Source organism: Heptranchias perlo, chromosome 12 (assembly GCF_035084215.1).
Source record: "Heptranchias perlo isolate sHepPer1 chromosome 12, sHepPer1.hap1, whole genome shotgun sequence".
NCBI lineage: Eukaryota > Metazoa > Chordata > Chondrichthyes > Hexanchiformes > Hexanchidae > Heptranchias > Heptranchias perlo.
Genome location: NC_090336.1, coordinates 20,389,742 through 20,407,166, shown reverse-complemented (window position 1 = coordinate 20,407,166; position 17,425 = coordinate 20,389,742). Strand labels below are relative to the sequence as shown.

The 17,425-nt window shown below is 44.5% G+C and overlaps 1 long non-coding RNA gene across 1 annotated transcript; it reads left to right on the top strand.

Moving 5' to 3' along the window:
• The first annotated feature begins 504 nt into the window (after positions 1-504).
• Positions 505-16,238, top strand: LOC137327864 (uncharacterized). The gene is made up of 2 exons (XR_010964565.1): positions 505-588; positions 15,265-16,238. It is a non-coding gene; the product is annotated as an uncharacterized lncRNA (long non-coding RNA).
• The last annotated feature ends 1,187 nt before the right edge of the window (positions 16,239-17,425 follow it).

Genomic DNA, 17,425 nt, shown 5'->3' with positions numbered 1-17,425 from the left:
ATTGTACCCGCCTCCACTACTGCCTCTGGCAGCTCATTCCAGACACTCACCACCCTTTGAGTGAAAAAATTGCCCCTCTGGACCCTTTTGTATCTCTCCCCTCTCACCTTAAATCTATGCCCCCCTCGTTATAGACTCCCCTACCTTTGGGAAAAGATTTTGACTATCTACCTTATCTATGCCCCTCATTATTTTATAGACTTCTATAAGATCACCCTTAAACCTCCTACTCTCCAGGGAAAAAAGTCTCAGTCTATCCAACCTCTCCCTATAAGTCAAACCATCAAGTCCCGGTAGCATCCTAGTAAATCTTTTCTGCACTCTTTCTAGTTTAGTGATAAGGTGCTTTATAAAGGCAAACTTTTTCTACTTAGTGTTACAGTTCCTTGAAAATGTTTTAAGTAATGTCCCTTAACAACAGTGCATATTAACTCAAGTCACTGGACTGTGGCAATATATGTTTAATTTCTATGCGCCACTGCTAACAGTTGCATCACTTCCTGATAGCAGGAAAACAAAAGCTACTGTTTTGGAAATACCCAAGGCTGTAAAGCGTTCAGACAGGTTGGGACGAGAGACTTTGAGAAGGTAGGAGGTTCTATTAGTTCGTCACACTGCTGCTGATCGCATTCCTCATTCAACACTTAGCCGCATTTCAGGAAGTTTTTTTTTGTTGATATAAGACTCCTCCCACGTTGTTGGAGAATTCGGAGGAAGCTGTAATGGTGGTTTTGAGAGTCAAAGCTCTCCTATCTCACACTTTACATATATACAACTCCTTAGCTGTTTAGAAATGGGTATTTGACTACAAGTTATACAAATTTGAACCCAACATGCTTTCCTTCTTTCACTCAAAACTACCAGCATTCACACGGAAGCAAATTTTTCTTCACAGGTACTCGAGTCACCCAGCATTTACATGGGAACATTTTTATTCTACTGCACAATAGATTTTTTTTTCAAACTTAAAATGTTTCCAAAAATAAGACTTTACCCCTGAACTCCATTTGCTGGAAGCCTAATAATATAGTGAAGAACCTCTGCCTCTGGAGTCTGATTCCTTTTGATTCCCAGTATTGGGATCATTCACCCTGATTCTATCTGTCGGGACGAGTCACCCCGATTCTATCTGTCGGGACGAGTCACCCCATTATCACTAACTCTCAGAGTATTAATCCTGCTATAAAATTCTGTATTTTCAAATGTTGTTGAATTTAAAAAAAATTTTTTTGAAATATATTTTTTCCTGTTGCTTTTAAATCTCCTGTCCAACTAGATTGTTCACCTTTTGCCAAATCCAAAAATAGGCATGGGATAGGACGTGAAATGGGAATTTCATTTCTGACATTTGCTGTACTGCAGATGAAACTAACAGAAAAGTTTAATAACTAAGCCATACCTCTATATCACGAAACACTGAAGTGGGTGGGAAAAATTGATTTATATTTTTAAACTCAGACTTTTGAGACTAGATTTTCTTTCATGCTTCCAACAGGCAGGTAGGGTTAAAATCTCCACCGGTCCCAGTGTGTGCTGGCTCAGAGTCCATTTGCCACATTTGTGATGTGACAGTTAACTCAAGCGCATGTGGCAACTCCAGAATGAACTGCAGCATAGGTCATTGGGCTCGATTTTGCAATGGTGGTGGGTTGGCAGCGGGGGGGTGAAGGTATGCGTGACAAACCCGCATGAACAAAACTTACCATTTCCGATGCGATTGCATGTTGATTGCTGATGATTAACGTCCTCTCCGGGTTTCGCGCCCTGATTGACAGGTTGGCTGCCGTCAGGAGCTGCAACACAAGGGTGGGGGAAGAGAAAGAGAGAGAGTGAGATATCATCTGGCGCTGGAATGGAAGATCGGGGCGGGGGGAAAGTGGAAGATCCGGATGGAGAGGGGAAGATCGGGAAGGAGAGGGGAAGATCGGGAAGACATTGGGGGGGGTGAAGAGGGGGACATCGGGGGATGAAGAGGTGGACATCGGGGGGGGGGTGAAGAGGGGACATCGGAGATGGAGGCACGGACATCAGAGGTTAAGTGCCTTAAGTACCTCAATGAGGTACATTTGGCTCTTTAACTGTCGTCCCACCGCCTTTAATTGCCGGCAGGACTTCCGTTTTCGGGACGCCCACGCACGCACAGGTGGGTCCATGGGAAACTCAAGTCGGCGGGTTGGAGCCGACTTCCGGACCCAAACTGCATTTCCGTGATTTTCGCAGCCCCCAATGCACCCGCAATTGCCCCCTAAAATTGAGCCCGTTATGTTAGAGAGAAAAAAAGGACAGTTACACCATCTGAGATTAAAGTTGTGACTGGTTCAATAGCTGCCTTGGGTGGTGGATTGAGAAGACTGTCTCTTCTGGCCTCCAAGAAATTGGGTGGAATATACATATATATATATCTCTCAGACTTTCAGCGATCTGAATGCGACCATTTGGGCAGCTTTCCCCTGCTCAGTGACCAACCAGAACCAAGGCCTAGTACTGGTAGCCTGGCAGGTCTGCACTCCCATGATTAAGCTCTCTGTCAGGACAACAATAGTATATGTATGCCCGCCCGTAAGCCATCTGAAATGCCACCTCATATCGGAAGGCAGCCAGGGCCAGTCTACCCTTGTAGCTGCAGATAAGATGTACCCGGAGACAGGTCTTTATGGGACTGCAGCTGCCCTGAGACATGGGGCACCTCAGTCCCCAAAGGCTCCTGGAAGAAAGCCGCTTTCTACCCTCCTGCCACCGAGGGAGCACTGAAGAAAAGTGGGAGATTAGAATTGAAAGGGCACATCATTCCAGACATCAAAGAGAAGCATGGCTGCAAAAAACATTTGGAAGGAACCAAGAACAGTGGTAACTAAATTATTGTTAGCCCAGATGTCAAAGTGCAGCATGTTTTTTTGGTAAGGTGGGGAAATATCCTTGAGGATGTTTTGTGTAATTTTTAAAAATTCGTTTATGGGATGTGGGCGTCGCTGGCGAGGCTGGCATTTATTGCCCATCCCTAATTGCCCTTGAGAAGGTGGTGAGCCGCCGCCTTCAACCGCTGCAGTCCGTGTGGTGAAGGTTCTCCCACAGTGCTGTTAGGAAGGGAGTTCCAGGATTTTGACCCAGCGACGATGAAGGAATGGCGATATGTTTCCGAGTCGAGATGGTGTGTGACTTGGAGGGGAACGTGCAGATGGTGTTGTTCCCATGTACCTGCTGCTCTTGTCCTTCTAGGTGGTAGAGGTCACGAGTTTGGGAGGTGCTGTCGAAGAAGCATTGGCGAGTTGCTGCAGTGCATCCTGTGGATGGTACACACTGCAGCCACAGTACGCCAGTGGTGAAGGTAGTGAATGTTTAGGGTGGTGGATGGGGTGCCAATCAAGCGGGCTGCTTCGTCCTGGATGGTGTCGAGCTTCTTGAGTGTTGGAGCTGCACTCATCCAGGCAAGTGGAGAGTATTCCATCACACTCCTGACTTGTGCCTTGTAGATGGTGGAAAGGCTTTGGGGAGTCAGGAGGTGAGTCACTCGTCACAGAATACCCAGCCTCTGACCTGCTCTTATAGCCACAGTATTTATATGGCTGGTCCAGTTAAGCTTCTGGTCAATGGTGACCCCCAGGATGTTGATGGTGGGGGATTCGGCGATGGTAATGCCGTTGAATGTCAAGGGGAGGTGGTTAGACTCTCTTATTGGATATGGTCATTGCCTGGCACGAATGTTACTTGCCACTTATCAGCCCAAGCCTGGATGTTGTCCAGGTCTTGCTGCATGCGGGCTCGGACTGCTTTATTATCTGAGGGGTTGCGAATGGAACTGAACACTGTGCAATCATCAGCGAACATCCCCATTACTGACCTTATGATGGAGGGAAAGTCATTGATAAAGCAGCTGAAGATGGTTGGGCCTAGGACACTGCCCTGAGGAACTCCTGCAGCAATGCCCTAGGGCTGAGATGATTGGCCTCCAACAACCACTACCATCTTCCTTTGTGCTGGGTATGACTCCAGCCACTGGGGTGAGTTTTCCCCCTGATTCCCATTGACTTCAATTTTATGAGGGCTCCTTGATGCCACACTCGGTCAAATGCTGCCTTGATGTCAAGGGCAGTCACTCTCACCTAACCTCTGGAATTCAGCTCTTTTGTCCATGTTTGGACCAAGGCTGTAATGAGGTCTGGAGCCGAGTGGTCCTGGCGGAACCCAAACTGAGCATCGATGAGCAGGTTATTGGTGAGTAAGTGCCGCTTGATAGCACTGTTGACGACACCTTCCATCAATTTGCTGATGATTGAGAGTAGACTGCTGGGGCAGTAAGTGGCCGAATTGGATTTGTCCTGCTTTTTGTGGACAGGACATACCTGGGCAATTTTCCACATTGTCGGGTAGATGCCAGTATTTTAGCTGTACTGGAACAGCTTGGCTAGAGGTGCAGCTAGTTCTGGAGCACAAGTCTTCAGCACTACATTCGGGGCCCATAGCCTTTGCTGTATCCAGTGCACTCTGCCATTTCTTGATATCACGTGGAGTGAAACGAATTGGCTGAAGACTGGCTTCTGTGATGGTGGGGATATCGGGAGGAGGCCGAGATGGATCATTAACTCGGCACTTCTGGCTGAAGATAGTTGCAAACGCTTCAGCCTTGTCTTTTGCACTGACATGCTGGACTCCGCCATCATTGAGGATGGGGATGTTTACAGAGCCTCCTCCTCCCGTTAGTTGTTTAATTGTCCACCACCATACACGACTGGATGTGGCAGGACTGCAGAGCTTTGATCTGATCCGTTGGTTGCGGAATCGCTTAGCTCTGTCCATAGCATGTTGCTTCCGCTGTTTAGCATGCATGTAGTCCTGAGTTGTAGCTTCACCAGGTTGGCACCTCATTTTTAAGTACGCCTGGTGCTGCTCCTGACTCCTCATTGAACCTGGCTTGATGGTAATGGTAGAGTGAGGAATATGCTGGGCTATGAGGTTACAGATTGTGCTGGAATACAATTCTGATCCTGCTGATGGCATCTGTGAGGCGCTGTAGGCCCAGTTTTGTGCTGCCAGATCTGTTCTGAATCTATCCCATTTAGCACAGTGGTAGTGCCACACAACACGTTGGATGTTGTCCTCAGTGCGAAGACGGGACTTCGTCTCCATGAGGACTGTGTGGTGGTCACTCCTACCAATACTATCATGGACAGATGCATTTGCGACAGGTAGATTGGTGAGGACGAGGTCAAGTAAGTTTTTCCCTCGTGTTGGTTTGCTCACCACCTGCCTCAGGCCCAGTCTGGCAGCTATGTCCTTCAGGACTCGGCCAGCTTGGTCAGTATTGGTGCTACCGAGCCACTCTTGGCGATGGCCTTTGAAGACCCCACCCAGAGTACATTCTGTGCCCTTGCTACGCTCAGTGCTTCCTCCAAGTGGTTTTCAAGATGGGGGAGGACTGATTCATCAGCTGAGGGAGTGCGGTAGATAGTAATCAGCAGGAGGTTTCCTGGCCAATGTTTGACCTGATGCCGAGATTTCATGGGGTTCAGAATCAATGTTGAGGACTCCCAGGGCCACTCCCTCCTGATTGTGCATCACTGTACCACCACCTCTGGTCGGTCTGTCCTACCGGTGGGACAGGACATACCCAGGGATGGTGATGGAAGAGTCTGGGACATTGTCTGAAAGGTATGATTCATCCCCTTTCCTAAGGTGCATCCCCTTTCCTTTCCCCAGCTTCAGCCATCCACACTCTGGAATTCCCTCCTTGAACCTCTCCCCTCTACACCTCCTCATACTCCTATAAGACCCTCCTTAAAACTCACCACATTGACCAAGCTTTGGTCAGTCCTCCTAATAGCTCCTTCTTTGGTTCAGCATCCATTTTTTCCTGATTAATGCATCTGTGAATCTTCTTGGAACGTTCTCCAGTGTCAAAGGTGCTATATAAAGATAAGTAATCATTGTTGTTGAATAGAGGCGGACCCGCGGTGTAGAAAATTGGGAGATTTCCAGAGTGCCCTCGTGGATGGTTCCATAGCATTGTAGTATCAGCGCACACCTTTTTCCCTTGAGAATCCTGTGCCATTTTGGGTGAGCCAGTCCACCCATGTGGTTGAAGGAATCATGGAACTATGGAACACCATCACCCCCCAGTTCCCCTCTAAATCACACACTATCCTGACTTGGACATATGTTGCCATTCCTTCATCAATATCCTAGAATTCCCCACCTAACATCATTGTGGGGCACCATTACCACAAAGACTGCAGCAGTTTAAGGAGAAGGCTCTGCACTACTTTCTCAGGGCAACTAGGGATGGGTATTAATGAGGCCGTGCCACATTCCAAGAACAAAAAATAAATGACTTGTTAATAAATAACCAGTTGAACATTGAGTAAGAACCTTTTCCTGTAAAGGAAATTGATGGCATTGTGCCTTGCAGCTATAGAAGTCCTGCCACTCAATAAATTTGGAGAGCCCTGTAATGCTGATGAACAATGTCCATAGGTAAGGTGCTGAACTGCCCAGCTAGTGGAAAAAAAACTGTATCAGTAACTTGTTTGATAGAGCGATGTACTGCCAATTGGCTGAGATTACAAATAGCCCCTTGGCTTGCAAGTGGGAATGTAGCCCTTTAAATTCCTATCACCTATGAGAATGTGCCCTCCAGCAGTCCATTATGTGGGCAGTAACTCACTTAGTTACGCTGATGTTAAATGCTGGGCAAAGCACCGTTGTCAAAAGTCAGTGAGATCACTCACACTGTGTGGTTCGACAAATTGCACCCTATTAATTCAACATTTTTAAAGAAACATTTGCATCATTTTTTTAGATGAATTTTACTAGCTTTATATGGTTTTATTGTCCAGATAATGCTATCTTTATTGAGTTTTATAACACCGACCATACATTTCCTCATTGGTGAAGCTTGTTACTATTATAGGCATGTTATCAGCTCCCAGAAATAATATTCACTGGTGAAACAAAGGAGCTGGCCAAGTCTGTGTGTTCAATTCCATGTTTCTTTTGTTTCTGAATTTTCTCCCCATTTATACTTCCTCTCCTGCATTCCTGTTCACTGTGGCCGAGTAGCATTCCACAGTACATTTATTCACTGAGCTATTTTTGATTGGTAGTTCTACAATCAATCATAGTACAACTGCATTGTCAATATGCATTATATTTTGGAATACAGTTTACTCTTAATTCAAAGTGCTTAATTTAAATTATTGGGTAGTTCAGTTTTTTAGTGCAAGCAATGACTTTGAATTATCAGGAGTAGACTGTAGTTTGGCAGCTGATGTACAGTTGTGAGTAGCTTGGAAATGATCCCGGTAGTTTCTGCTGTTTTAAAACTTGCTTCTCTTGGTTGGTGTGGATTTCTGAAGAGTTATGCAAATTGCTTGACCCTTTTCGCTCTACCCTGCGACTGTCTTATGGATAGGCAACTTGCCACACTCCTTTGCATCTTAATGTTTGTAATTATGTGGGAGTGTTATTGATGTGGTTATCTGTTGGCAATAGCCCAGGAATAGAGATCAAATCCTGTAGAACATTATCCTCGGTGAGTGCAGGGCCATTCTCCACAATTATTCTGTCTACATTAGAATCATAGAATCATAGAAGTTTACAACATGGAAACAGGCCCTTCGGCCCAACATGTCCATGTCGCCCAGTTTATACCACTGAGCTAGTCCCAATTGCCTGCACTTGGCCCATATCCCTCTATACCCATCCATTAGTTGGGGGTGGGAACTCTGCTTGTCATTGAACTGGGATGCATCTTTAGGCTGCATTGAAGAGAATTCCAAAGTTTTCCAGTATTAGAATATATCGTGGTGACTATAGGAAGTCTCAGAAGGTAGCGAGCTGGGCCCCGCTCGATAGTGGGTTGCATAGTTTGCCAGTGAACTTTTGTGCAAGTCCAGATGATGGCTTGCGGGATTCTAATGCAAAGGACCAGTTTTATTTCATTTATGAAAATTAGGCTTTGTGGACACATCCTCCAGTAAACTCTGGTCAAAGAAATCCATGGAATTGCTATTAGTCTGTTCTATGCTCAGAGTAAAATCTTCCTCACTGAGACAGAAGACCTTTGTGAAACAAAAGAAACTATAGACTTCTACTTATAGCTGTAGCATTATCAGGATCTCCAACTCTTCTGCTTCTTGAGCTCCTTTCACAGCCTCGTTCTTCTGCACTGATGGTGGAGTGATTTCTTGTGCTATTACTGCTACAACAGCTTGGTGCTGTCGATGAATACATTCTTCCATTTTAACTGGTACAGCTGGTGAAAATAGCAGACTTCCATTTCACCCTCATCCTCAATTTTGTTCTGTTCCTAAGTGTGGTGGACTATCAAACATAATGCAAAATACTTTGTAAGCACACACAGATTCATAATAACCAGGCTTGTTATAAGAGGGTAAGTGGACAATAGATGATAGCAGGCTGGTGGAAATGAATGCACCCAACCATACAGTCAGACACCACAAACAGTACCAAGATATGATGTACCACAGCCTGTATACCATACCATGGCCCCACAAATAACCTTGCAAACTGTTACCTTTTCATTCACAAAATCTTATCTTCCCACCTTAATAATTTCTTCAATCCCTTTTTCACAATGCTATTGAACTTGTCTTCACACTCGAAGCCAGTAATTCCGGATTTCGACCCTACCTCACTCAGCCGCTCCTCAGTCACCTCCTGCACTCCGGAATTTACATGGAACATAGCTAAATCAGCAGAGAAGGAATGCAAAAGAAGAAAAGTTAGGAGCTCTTTTCTTTCTTGCATTTGTTCTCACTTTTATACATTTGTAGATTGTATATGATTATATATAGTTCAGTGTATATAAAATAGAGATATGTAGTGAACTTTACGAAGCAGACAAGGTCTCAATTTAATATCTCCTATCAAAGAACAGGATATCCAACAATACAACACAGTACAATATTGGGATGTCAGCCTAGATTATGTAAAAAGAAAGAAAGACTTGCATTTATATAGTGCCTTTCAAAACCTCAGGACATCCCAAAGTACTTTACATCAAATTAAGTACTTCTGAAGTGTAGTCACTGTTGTAATGTACTCAAGTCTTGAAGTAAGGCTTGTATCAGCAACCTTTAACCTTAAACCTGTAATTCATAGTCATTTAGTTTTTTTTTGTCAATTTGATGCTGTACTCATTCTAACAATTTGTGAGGGAAGAACATTCCTCATCAGCATGTATGAGGCAACTCTCAGCTCACTCCAGAAGTTAAAGGGACAGGATGCAAGAACTACGTGATAGGACCATAAAGACAACTGGAAATGGTGGCAGCTATTACTGTGGGTGTGCAAGAAAGACAGAGACAGGGAGAGATGGATAGAGAGCATGCGCTGGGAAGAAAGATGAAGAGTGAGCGAGCTAGAGATAGAGACAGCGAGGGAGAGAGACCACACAGACTGAGTCTGTAGAAACAGTCAGAAAGATGCACACATACACACTGGCGATGAAACACAGACAGAGGGCTAGTGTGGAGGATGACAGTGATAGACCAAGACGTATGCAGAAAGCTTCAAACAGTGTTATTGCTTTGCGTGTTTAACCGTACAGTTAAGCTATAATTGTTTATAATTAGTTTTGCAGGGAGTTGAGTGTTATATAAACGATGCATTTTGCATTGAGGATTATGTAAAATGTTTGAGACAGGAGGGAAAATACATATACAGGGGTATTTGCTACTTGTAAATTATGAATGGTTGGGCTTGTCTGATAAATAGCAAGGATTGACCACAATTGTTTTCTGGAGGTAGGTAGGGATTCAGCTTCAGTAAGGTTGGTATTTAACACTGAATAAGAAGGCTGAGTGAAATGGGTTAGACATTATTCCTTACCCATGGGAGGTTGCACCTCTCCTGAATTCACAGATAATATTGTCTACTTGGCAGACTCACCATGGATCCAGTGTGTCCTATTTGTCATCTGGAATAATGAACTAACCAGTGGTATATGATGATGGGTTTGCCCAAGTGCAGTATTATGGCTTTGCACAACTAAAAATGGAGTCCTAAAAGTACCGATTGGAATATGTAAGGGGCATCTGTGATGCCAGCTTTAGACACAGTTCGGCAGCATAGTGCTGAGAAGGGGCAAAGGGTGTTTTTTTTTTATTCGTTCATGGGATGTGGGCGTCGCTGGCGAGGCCGGCATTTATTGCCCATCCCTAATTGCCCTTGAGAAGGTGGTGGTGAGCCGCTTTCTTGAACCGCTGCAGTCTGTGTGGTGAAGGTTCTCCCACAGTGCTGTTAGGAAGGGAGTTCCAGGATTTTGATCTTCCTTGTATTTTTTCAACGTGAGCAAAGTCTCAATGCAAGTTAAGCTTTTGGTATATAAGACATCTGTCCAAACAGTTCTCCTTCCTGGTATAAATGCGTAGGCTTCAAGGAGATCTTGAAACATTTACCTGAGGAAGGAGAAAATCTCCGAAAGCTTGTGAATTTAAAATAAAATTGCTGGACTATAACTTGGTGTTGTAAAATTGTTTACAATTGGTTTAGAATCCTACACCTACAATGCAAGGACTTTTTGTAGTTAATATAAGAGTTCTAAGACCAAGCCCAGAGGAGGATTTGTGGCAAAAACAGGAAATAGATGCAGGGAGGAGGACTCTGGCATACACTGTCCTTGAAGAGGTAATCATCCTCATGGTGGGTATATCACTCTAGTAAAGCCCCTCACATGTCCTGAGATTAAGTGATTATTCATAAGCAAACCCAATACATCACATTGGACTTTTATGTCTCAAACATCAAAATGGTGAAATACCGTTTAATGGGATGTGGCATGCTGTCGTCAGCAGAGGGGTGGCCACTAGTTCACACATTTTCCTCACTATGGCTTGAGAGAAGCTTTTGGTACCTGCTGTATGCTTTTTGAAGGTACAAACTCATTTTGTCAGTTGTTTAATGACCAACTTGTGACTATTGCGACTTGCGGGGGGGATGGGTGGGGGGGTGCGGAGAATAGATGGGGTCAAGTTGGCCCACACATGATATCCTTGCCAATAGAAGAATGACAATTGTAAACAATTTTACAACACCAAGTTATAGTCCAACAATTTTTATTTGAAATCTACAAGCTTTCGGAGGCTTCCTCCTTCGTCAGGTAAATGTTTACCTGACGAAGGAGGAAGCCTCCGAAAGCTTGTAGATTTCAAATAAAAATTGTTGGACTATAACTTGGTGTTGTAAAATTGTTTACAATTGTCAACCCCAGTCCATCACCGGCATCTCCACATCATGGAAGAATGAAACTAAGTCAAACCTTGGTGGCAGGCTTGGTAGTCAAATACCTTGAGCCCGAAGTATATGTGCAACACTCCAGTTCAATGTTGACGATTGACCAATAATAGGAGCTGTCACTGGAGGTTGGATTCTTCCTGTGTGCCCTAGCTAGCCAAGTAGGGGGAAGCTGACCTATATTGGTAACTGCATGACTGTAGCCAACAGTATGCTTGAGCACACTTAGGAGTCCCTAAGCGTTGGCACCAGCCAGTCTGCTTCTAAGCTCTCTGACTTGGGTACATGGGGTGTGTTCCTCTGTGAAGACAGCGTGCACTTCATATCAGGCAAACAGAAACTCTACTTGTGTGAATTTCTCAGTAGCTTGGTTTGGAGATTCTTAAACATGGTGGTGGGTTCCCAAGCATATCATCAAAGACAAAAATAAATAAAATTCATCCAAAAAAAAATGGATGTTTAAATAACAAATACGTGGAATTCAAAAAGAATTGAGCATTTCCTCAGAATGTAAAGATTCACTGTTTAGTGTACTGGTTCCTGCCCGTCTTCATTCCTCTGCTCCACCTCTTTGACGGCTTCAGTTGTGGCTGTGTACTTTCCAAGTATCATCCTGCACAACTACATGCCTTATGGTGATAGCATTTTTCATTCTTTTAGTGACGCAGGGTAAAGATAAAAATAGAATCACCAGGCGAGTTTCTTCTATCAGTTGGTGAGTCATAGTGCAGTAGGAGGATGGCAATGTCGGATCTGTACAATTTTTGCAAATATCAAGGTGAGGGACATCACTGGGAAAAAGGAACATTCCCTTATTTCAGACATCCAAGTATTCTCAGCTGCCAGCACAGCATTATGTGACAGTTGATGTGCAAATAATCTATAAAATAGAGCCAATCCTCACCTATAGGGAAATTTCAACCCACCTGGTACTATAAATTCTTAAGGAAAGCATGAACTGTCTAATAAAGGCAGGTGACTATCTGGAAATAGAAAAGGATGTGTTAGTATGGAGGATATATGTACACCCACTGTCATTCATGTCCTGTGTGAATGAATCAATCTGCCCTTTGCATGACTGGACACAGCTTGGCATGAATGACACATGTTATCCTCAGACTTGAGTGCTACCTCTGACTCATCCATACAGATAAAACATTTACATCTGTGCACCTTCCTTTATTGTTCATGGTTGGGTGGGTGGATGATGCATTTTCTTATTGTTTTGCTTTAATTGGCTTATCCACACACTAAACAGCCTCACTGAGTAAAGTAAGAGCAAGACTCCAAAGTCACAAAATCAGCTGATTTGGCAATTATCCACAAAACTGCATCCTTGCCTCTAGGCCAACAACACAAACAATGTTGATGGCAGAGTCAGGAAGAGGAAGGGAAGCGACAAGAGGGGTCAGCCATTTAGGACTGAGATGAGGAAAAATTTCTTCAGTCAGAGGGTTGTGAATCTTTGGAATTCTGTACCCCAGAGGGCTGTGATTGCTCAGTCCTTGAGTATCTTCAAGGCTGAGATTGATGGATATTTGGACACTAAGTGAATCAAGGGATATGGGGATAGGGCAGGAAAGTGGAGTTGAGGTAGATGATCAGCCATGATCTTATTGAATGGCGGAGCAGGTTCGAGGGGCCGTATGGCCTACTCCTGCTTCTATTTATGTTCTTAGTATGACCTACATGTGGCTGAATGTGTCTATGATTTCTCACCACGATGGACGTCTCGGCACTCTACACCAGTATCCCCCACGATGACTGCATCACTGCAACAGTCTCAGTACTCAACACCAACAACAGCCAATCTCCAGACGCCATCCAACAACTCATCCGCTTCATCCTGGATCACAATGTCTTCACCTTCGATAACCAGTTCTTTACCCAAACACACGGAACAGCCATGGGGACCAAATTCGCACCCCAATACGCCAACATTTTCATGCACAAGTTCGAGCACGACTTCTTCACTGCACAGGACCTCCAACTAACGCTATACACCAGATACATAGACGACATTTTCTTCCTATGGACCCACGGCGAAGAATCACTGAAGAAACTACACGATAACATCAACAAGTTCCATCTCACCATCAAATTCACCATGTACTACTCCTCAGAATCGGTTTCTTTCTTGGACACACGAATCTCCATCAAAGACGGACACCTCAGCACCTCACTCTAACGCAAGCCCACGGACAACCTCACTATGCTCCACTTTTCCAGCTTCCACCCTAACCACGTCAAAGAGGCCATCCCCTATGGACAGGCCCTACGAATACACAGGATCTGCTCAGATGAGGAGGAATGCGATGGACACCTACAGACGCTGAAAGACGCCCTCGTAAGAATGGGATATGACGCTCAACTCGTCGATCGACAGTTCCGACGGGCCACAGTGAAAAATTGCATCGACCTCCTCAGAAGACAAACACGGGACGCAACCAACAGAGTACCCTTTGTCATCCAGTACCTCCCCGGAGCGGAGAAACTACGCCATGTTCTCTGCAGCCTTCAACATGTCATCGATGACGACGAACACCTCACTAAGGCCATCCCCACGTCTCCACTACTCACCTTCAAACAGCCACCCAACCTCAAACAGACCATCGTTCACAGCAAATTACCCAGCTTTCAGGAGAACAGCGTCCACGACACCACACAACCCTGCCACGGCAACCTCTGCAAGACATGCCAGATCATCGACACAGATACCACCATCACACGAGAGGACACCACCCACCAGGTACATGGTTCATATTCCTGTGACTCGGCCAACGTTGTCTACCTCATATGTTGCAGGAAAGGATGCCTCGGAGCATGGTACATCGGTGAGACCATACAGACACCGCGACAACGGATGAACGGACACCGCGCAACAATTGCCAGACAGGAGGGTTCCCTCCCAGTCGGGGAACACTTCAGCAGTCAAGGACATTCAGCCACCGATCTTCGGGTAAGCGTTCTCCAAGGCGGCCTTCAAGACACACGACAACGCAAAATCGTCGAGCAGAAATTGATAGCCAAGTTCCGCACCCATGAGGACGGCCTCAACCGGGATCTTGGGTTCATGTCACGCTACATGTAACCCCACCAGCGAAAAAAGAGTTACCTGTTTTTAATACAACTGGTCATTCTCTCTCTCTTCCTTTCCGATGTTTCTCTCTCTCTCTCTGTCTGTCTGTGTTCTGACCGTTTGTGTATTCAGTAGTCCTGTATGTAATGTCTCTCTGTCAGAACACTATTCGACTCCTTTGATTGACTTGACAACGGGCAGTTGGAAAGATTATCTGTAATCACCAGGCATTATTCTCTGACTATATATGCGGTACCTTCCATGGAATCCCACACTCACCTGACGAAGGAGAAAGCCTCCAAAAGCTTGTGATTTTCAAATAAAACTGTTGGAATATAACCTGGTGTTGTAAGATTCCTTACATTGGTGCTTGAGCAGCTAATTTGAGTCTAGGACTTGGTTGTCAGTGAGGAAATCGGAGGCTTTACTGGAAGTTAAAGAAAACTGGTGGCCATCAATGAATGTTTTTTAAAGAACTCTTTTGTCTCTCAATGGCTTCACAGTAGTTTCCAGGGGTAAATCTTGTCCCCTAGGACCATAAGCAGCATTTTTATCCTTAATCTTCACCCAAGGATTAACAAGTACCTTCAAGTACTACCTTACTGGAATTATCATACTCTCATACTAAATTGTCTCCCTGTTCAGATCAGTAGAGTTTTTCAGCCTAGAGTAGATCAAATATTTGTTTACAAATTTAAATGAAAATAAAACAAATATAATTAGTAAAGTCCATTATGTTAATTACTTGTTTCAATAATTTGTACTAACAAAAGTGTTTCTGTTTTGAGAAACAAAGTTCTGATTACTGGCAAGGTGAGTACATTCGGTTCAGTATTCTTGTAGTCTCTTCAGTCTGCAGCAGTTGATTTGAATTAAATTGCGATGTACATAATGAAAGCATCGCATAACAGAGCTCTTTATGTGCCTCTTCTCAGGCTGAATGTCAAAGGAAAGGTGAGAGCAGCTGCTCTCAACATTAAGGCAGCATTCAACTAAGTATGGCACCAAGGAGCCCGAACAAAACTGAAGTCAATGGGGATCAAAGCCAAAACTCTTCAATGGCTGGAGTCATACCTGACACAAAGTAAGATGATTATGGTTGTCGAAGAACAGTCATCACATCCTCAGAACATGACTGCAGGAGTTCCTCATAATTCCCTTGATAAAGAAGCACCCTCTGCCAGCCTACAGGGAGATCTGTATAATATCCAGGCTTGGGCTGACAAGTAGCAGGTAACATTTGCACCACATAAGTGCCAGGGAATGACCATCTCAAAAAAGAGAAAGCCTTATCATCTCCCCTTGACTTTCAACGGTATCACTATCTTGGAGACTCCCACCAACATCTTGAGGGTCACCAGTGACCAGAAACTTTACTGGACCAGCCATATCAACACCATGGCTACAAGAACAGGTAAAAAGCTAGCTATTCTGCTATGAGTGACTCACCTCTTGATCCCTCAAAGCCTCCCCAGCATCTACATGGTTGAAATCTGGAATGTGATGGAATACTCAACACTAGTTTTGGATGGGTTCAGGTCAAGAACACGCAGGAAACTTATCATCCATGACAGAGCCGTTCACTTGCCTGGCATACATCACCAGGCTCAATGTCCACCCCTTTCATCACCAGCACATTTGTGGCTGCAGTGTGTACGAACTACAGGAAGCACTGCAAAAACTCACCAAGATCACTTCGACAGGGGCTTTCCTCCATCGTGACCTCCACCATATTCTGGAATCCCATATCTAACACCATTGTGAGAGAACCATTACTACAAGGACTGTAATGGTTCAAGGAAAAGCCCCAACACTACCTTCTCAATGAAATAAAGGATGGGAGATAAATGTGACCTTGCAAGCGTTGGTTACATCCCTCAAAACAAATAAAGAAAAACTATCTGTTTAACCAAGGAGTTTGTTTTTGGATGTTTGTAGATGGATTCGTGGATAAACAAATTAAGCTTCTTAATAATATTGAATTTTAAAAATACCACAGATTTATACAACATTAAATATAGTAGCATAGCTTTCGTATTATTTACATGCATTACAGGGGAAATTAGTCTCTTTGACTTTCTATCACCAATTCTAATGGATACTGTGCACTGAGTTATGCATACATTACCTTTCCTTCCTTCATGGCCAGCCTGACTGTTAGTTTAGTTTTGTTTTCTTTCTCTTCTCTTCCAGCCAGAGGTCGCGATCCATATCGGTACCAACAACATAGGTAAAAAGAGGGATGAGATCCTGTAGGCTGGTTTTAAGGAGTTAGGAAAGAGATTAAGAAGCACGACTTCAAAAGTAGTAATCTCCGGATTACTCCCGGTGCCTCACGCTAGTGAGTATAGAAATAGGAGGATAGAACAGATGAATGCGTGGCTGGAGAGATGGTGCAGGAGGGAGGGCTTTAGAGTCCTAGGGCATAGGGACCAGTACAGACCAGACGGGTTGCAACTCAACAGAGCTGGGACCAATGTCCTCGCGGGGAGGTTCGCTAGTGCTGTGGGGGGGGAGGGGTTAAACTAATTTGGCAGGGGGATGAGCACCAGGATGTAGCAATGGAAAGGAGAAACAAGGGGCACAAAGGATCGGGGGCGAAAGATGGCAGTGGAGCAAGTAATAGTACAGTATTAGGTGGGTCAGACTCAGAGAGAGTACAAGAAAGCCTAGGACTGGTTTGCAGTGCATGTGTGTAAACGCACGAAGTGTGGTAAACAAGGTTGGTGAACTGCAGGTACAAATAGCCACATGGGAATACAATGACGGAGACCTGGCTCATAAAAGGGTAGGATTGGGTACTAAATATTCCTGAATACGAGGCGTTCAGGAAAGATCGGGAAGGGAAGAAAGGAGGGGGGGTGGTGGCAGTATTGATTAAGGAGAATATTGCAGTACTGGAGAGAGGATGTCCTGGAGGGGTCAAGGACAGAATCTATTTGGTTTGAGTTAAGAAATAAAAGAGGTGCCATTACACTACTGGGTGTATTCTATAGGCCACCAACTAGTGGGAAGGATATAGAGCAGCAAATTTGCAGGGATTTACAGAGAGGTACAAAAGCTATAGAGTAGTGATAACTGGGGACTTCAACTATC